We start from the raw sequence: 5,950 nt of genomic DNA on the forward strand, positions 1-5,950 counted from the left end.
CGTCGACGGGTTAACGAGAGAAGCAGCGATGAGCACTCTTTGGGGTACGGCTCGACGTATGCGTAACCGTAATAGTACCAACGAGACCGTGGAATATTCAAACCGTTGGATATTCGCTTTCGCCAAGAAGATCTGTCCGGACTCTGTCCCGGTACAGAAAACGTGCCGCTCCGCGTCTCCTCACGATACCGCGAACGAAACACCGTTTTCGATGGTGGAGTTCTCACTTGCTCTCTTATCATGCAACAATAACGCCCCAGGGTTAGACAGAATCAAATTCTACTTGTTACTATGTTTTTAATTGCCGCAAGGTTCTACTGTATCGATTTTGTTGGCTATTTTCGGCAAATTTGAGACTAAGAGAAACTAAAGCAATGAAATTGAAAGACGGATAGGTATTCTAGAGCGAATCAGTTATAAACTTAGAACGGAAAACTAGAACTAGGCAGGCTCATATGGGCATGATCGAAAGGAAATGTGAAGAATTTTTTGCCTTCTGCAGAGTAGGAGTTGGGCGTTTCACCCAGGTCTACCGCATGGTCTATGGTAGAACATAACTCATCATCATGTTTTACCGCCGACGCAGGCAGAAATCCAAATGGCCTATGCTAATAAAGAGCGGATGGCATCAGTCTTCTTGGATATTAAGGGGGCTTTTGACTCAGTTTCTATCAACATTCTGTCAGAGAAGCTGCACCAGCATGGTCTTTCACCAATTTTAAATAACTTTTTGCTAAACCTGTTGTCTGAAAAGCACATGCACTTTTCGCATGGCGATTTAACAACATCGCGATTTAGCTACATGGGTCTTCCCCAGGGCTCATGTCTAAGTCCCCTGCTCTACAATTTTTACGTGAATGACATTGACGATTGTCTTGCCAATTCATGCACGCTAAGGCAACTTGCAGACGACGGGGTGGTCTCTGTTACAGGGCCCAAAGCTGCCGACTTGCAAGGACCATTACAAGATACCTTGGACAATTTGTCTGCTTGGGCTCTTCAGCTGGGTATCGAATTCTCCACGGAGAAAACTGAGTTGGTTATTTTTTCTAGGAAGCGTGAGCCGGCGCAACTCCAGCTTCTATTAATGGGTGCAACGATGAATCAGGTTTTCACATTTAAATATCTCGGGGTCTGGTTCGACTCTAAAGGTACATGGGGATGTCACATTCGGTATCTGAAACAGAAATGCCAACAAAGGATCAATTTTCTCCGAACAATAATTGAAACATGGTGGGGTGCCCACCCAGGAGACCTGATCAGGTTATACCAAACAACTATATTGTCGGTGATGGAGTACGGGTGTTTCTGTATCCGCTCCGCTGCAAACATACACTTCATCAAACTAGAGAGAATCCAGTATCGTTGCTTGCGCATTGCCTTGGGTTGCATGCACTCGACCCATACAATGAGCCTCGAAGAGCTGGCGGGCGTTCTACCGCTGAAAAATCGATGTTGGAAGCTCTCATATCGATTACACATCCGATGCGACATTTTGAACCCGTTGGTGATTGAAAACTTCGAAAGGCTCGTCGAGCAAAATTCTCAAACCCGATTTATGTCCTTGTACTTCGACTACATGGCACAGAGCATCAATCCTTCTTCGTACAATCCCAACCGTGTCCGATTTCCAGATACTTCTGATTCTACTGTGTTCTTCGACACATCCATGAAGGAAGAGATTCGTGGAATCCCGGATCATATACGCCCTCAAGTGATCCCCAATATATTTTATGATAAATTCCGAGAAGTCGACTGTGACAAAATGTTCTACACTGACGGATCAAATCTCGATGGGTCCACTGGCTTCGGTATCTTCAGCAATACTATCACCGCTTCATTCAAGCTCAATGATCCCGCTTCAGTTTACGTCGCAGAGTTAGCTGCAATTCAGTAACCCTTGGGATCATCGACACTCTGCCCACAGATCACTACTTCATCATTTCGGACAGCCTCAGCTCTATCGAGGCTCTTCGTGCGATGAAGCCCAAAAAGCGATTCCCATATTTCCTGGGGAAGATACAGGAGTCCTTGTGTACGTTGTCTGAAAAATCTTATCATATTACCTTTGTTTGGGTCCCCTCTCATTGTTCTATCCCGGGCAATGAAAAGGCCGACTCATTAGCAAAGGTGGGCGCATTAAATGCTGACATATACGAAAGACCAATCTGCTTCAACGAATTTTTGAGTATTTGTCGTCAGAGGACACTCAACAGTTGGCAAACCTCGTGGAGCAATGGTGAACTTGGACGATGGCTACATTCGATTATCCCAAAGGTATCAACGAAACCATGGTTCAGGGGGATGGATGTGGGTCGGGATTTTATTCGTGTAATGTCCCGACTTATGTCCAACCACTACACCTTAGATGCACATTTGCGGCGTATTGGGCTTGCGGAGAGTAGTCTGTGCGCTTGTGACGAGGGCTATCATGACATCGAGCACGTTGTCTGGGTATGCGCCGGGTATTTGGACGCCAGGTGTCAGTTAAAGGATTCCCTTCGGGCCCGAGGTAGACCACCCAATATCCCAGTCCGAGATATGCTGGCAACTCGTGATTTCCCCTATATGTCCCTTATTTATACTTTCATAAAAACGATAAATATCCCAATTTAGCCCCTCTCTTTTTATTTCTCGTTTTTAGAAGTTTCCTCTTGCCGTGTGGAACCGATAAGCTTCAGACTGCCACTATGTAACCGCCGTCGCCCTTATCACTACGGAATCTAAAGCGAGAGCGACTCGAGGTCCGAAGGATTCCCTTTGAAGGATTCCCCGCGGGTCCGAAGAATACCATCCGCCAATCCGACCTACTAGACTGAGGCGCAAATTTGTTTCGCTGATCTCCCGTTTGCCCGAAAGTTGCAAGTTTTGCTCTTCTCTACCGGTCACCATCTACGCCTTCTCTCCCCTGTCCTTGATACAACTACTTCTACACCGATTTTGGAAATGACCAAGCATAAGTATCCGATAAAAAATCAAATTTGTATTCCGTATTCCTAGTTTTAAGATAGTTGTAATTTCTACTCTTTGTTAAAACTTAAATCTTAAAAAAAAAATCTTTTGCCCCTCTCTCATATATAAATTTTTTTTTTCTAGTCTTAAGATAGCTGTAAATTTTTTCTCTTTTATAAAAAAAATATTTCAACATTGTAACCTCCTAGTTTTAAGATATTCAAAATGTAAAAACAAAAGAATTCGGCACCGCCAAGCTAACGCATTTGTGCCTATCAAATAAACGAAATGAATAAAAAAAGAAAATTGTATTTTTGACTGCAAATAGTAAGAATTATGAAAAAATGTCAAAAGTTTTTGTTAGGAAAACTTTTTTATTGAAAGCTTCTCCAGGATCCAAATACACTAAAAAAGTTGCTTTTACGTCTTTAAAACGATAAACATTAAAATTTTGACATTTTTTGATGGGGTAACGCGAATAACTTTTAAAAAGAGCATAATTACACGAATTAATTGTTTTTGAAGGAGCAAAATTTCAAATATCTCGAAAACTATCGCATTTTGGAAGATTTTTGTTAAATGCATTTTGATTTTAAATGGTGCTTAAAATTATATTCTGTAATAGAATTACAATTTTGTATGTCTATTAGTATGAAATTTAAAAACATGTACGAAGTTAATGTTAGGAAAACTTTTTTACCGATTTTTTCTCCATCATGCAATCACATTCAAAATGTTTCTTTTCTCTTTAGGTTTTTGGTAACAAAATACAAAAAAATTAAAAAAATGGGTTTTTTCGCAATTTAAATTTTTATTATAAATTTTTGTTTTTTTGAAAAACGACACAACATTTTTTTCAGCGTATATTTTTTTCAGACAAAAGTATTCATTCACTGTAACTCGTTCTCAGATAGTTTTGCTGTATAAAATACAGTAATCGAACAAAAAAATTTGAAATTCATACACGTAGAAACGTTTACGCCCTTTTGAAAATTTGCTCTTGAGTCAAAATAATCTTATTACCTGTGGAAAATATTTAGTCTTGCATGACGGTGAAACGTGTAAAATTTCATTGGAATCTAAGATGGTCGGTCACGATTTTAAAGATTTTCGGACGGATCTTCGTGGAATTCCTCTTGTATGTATGTAGCCCAGCTCACTTCTTTACATTGAGACGTTGGGATTTGCTTTAATCATCCGCTTCACCTTTCCCTCCGTCTTTTTGTCCTCTGGTCCCGGTTTTCTTCCAGCTCCTTTGCCGTGGTCCAACATCAACCGCTCCTGGAACCGCTTCAACACTCTGGAGACGGTTGAATGGTGAATGTTCAACATTTTTCCCAACTGCCGGTGCGACAGGTTAGGAAATTGTAGGTGTTTGGAAAGAATTTGTTCTATCGACTCGCGTTGGTTCACCTCCATTTTCGTTGAATCGAAAAACACGACTTCGAGTTTGACAGCATGTAAACAATACACATCAATGAGAAAGTGTGCAAAATTTGGTTGATTTTTACCCAATGGTAAAAAAGTTATGCCCTGTTGAATGTGTCGCAATAATTTCGTGTTCGCCCTTTAATCAAGCGACAGAAATATGTTGGGTGTTGGGTACCACATCATCTCGGTTATAGCTGTTTATTACTCGATAAATCGCGCATCAATCGGTATCAATGTCTTCTCTTCGTTCCTATAATACATTTTAGGAAGGAACATACCACGAATAAAAACTTTCTTGTTCGAAGGTAGCGTTACGCTAACTCACACAATCAAATGGATGGAATGACAATAAGAACTTGGTGAAAATAGAAACAACGCCCTACTTTCCAGCTACATCCACCGCTACCTTTTCAGTGCAAATACGATATTTTTCCTATCATAAATTCATTAGCGAAGATTCCACTCCCACACAACCGGACCGGTTCCAAGTTGAACAGGAAAAACAAACATCCAAACCGGAAAACGGCTACCCAGCAAAATATGTATGCACATTTCCCAACTTCAGCAGTCTTCACCCGGCAGTTAGCGAGCGGTGTAAGCGCGAAGGTGCGAAAATTGGGTAATCAATAAATTTTTATCGAAGTGCGAGAAAAAAAAATATCCACCCACGCACAACAACTGCCAACAGTTGTCTGTGACTTCGCGGTCTCTGCGGTTGGCGCTGTTTTCCGGCTAGCTGTTGTGTTTGTGCATAAACGTGTATCTGATTTTCACGGCCTCCGGCCAAGTGAGAAATACTGTGAATTTTTACACACTGTGTGTTTCATTGTTGATTGTTTAAGTGCTATTGGTTTTTGAATGTTTGTTTGGGGCGAATTTCTGTTTTGGACGATTTTTTATGAAACATGGGTGGGTGCTAGTCGTAGAGTACCAACAGTTACCGTATTGGGTTACATAGGACTATTTTTGATGCCATCCGACATAAAATATAGTTTGCATAGTAAATCACACTTAACTCATGCGATTTTAAAAATTTCCAATTAAATTTGGACACCATTGCAGCTACAGTGAAGCATATGCAACTATTTTATAACCAATGAAACCGAAGGTAGCAATACTGTAACTACTCGTATATGTGGTCGTTCAGTAAAGCACACAGTTTTCAGTGCATGAATAAGTTTGAAAGTAGTTTTCATATACTTAGTACAAAGATTGACATACATATGAACCTCAACCATTAATCTTAATTTTGCTGAAAAATTCACTAAAAAGCGACGATAGAATCGTTCCTATTGCAAAAATAAATTAAAACATTCAAACAGTCGTATTTTTCAAGTAAATTTTCAACGATCAAATATCTATTTCATAAATCGTTCCTGAAATGAATAGCAAACAATGAATCAACGCAAACCGCAACAAAATCGAATCATAATAAATTAATGCAATAAAATGTCCAAAAATGTTTTTCTTTCCGCCCTCTACGCTAGTCATCGAAAAACTCAACACTACTAACACAGAGTGGGATCAGTTCCAACACGCAAAAAAAAGAACACAAATTCTACATGAA

Source organism: Topomyia yanbarensis, chromosome 2, assembly GCF_030247195.1.
Source record: "Topomyia yanbarensis strain Yona2022 chromosome 2, ASM3024719v1, whole genome shotgun sequence".
Lineage (NCBI taxonomy): Eukaryota > Metazoa > Arthropoda > Insecta > Diptera > Culicidae > Topomyia > Topomyia yanbarensis.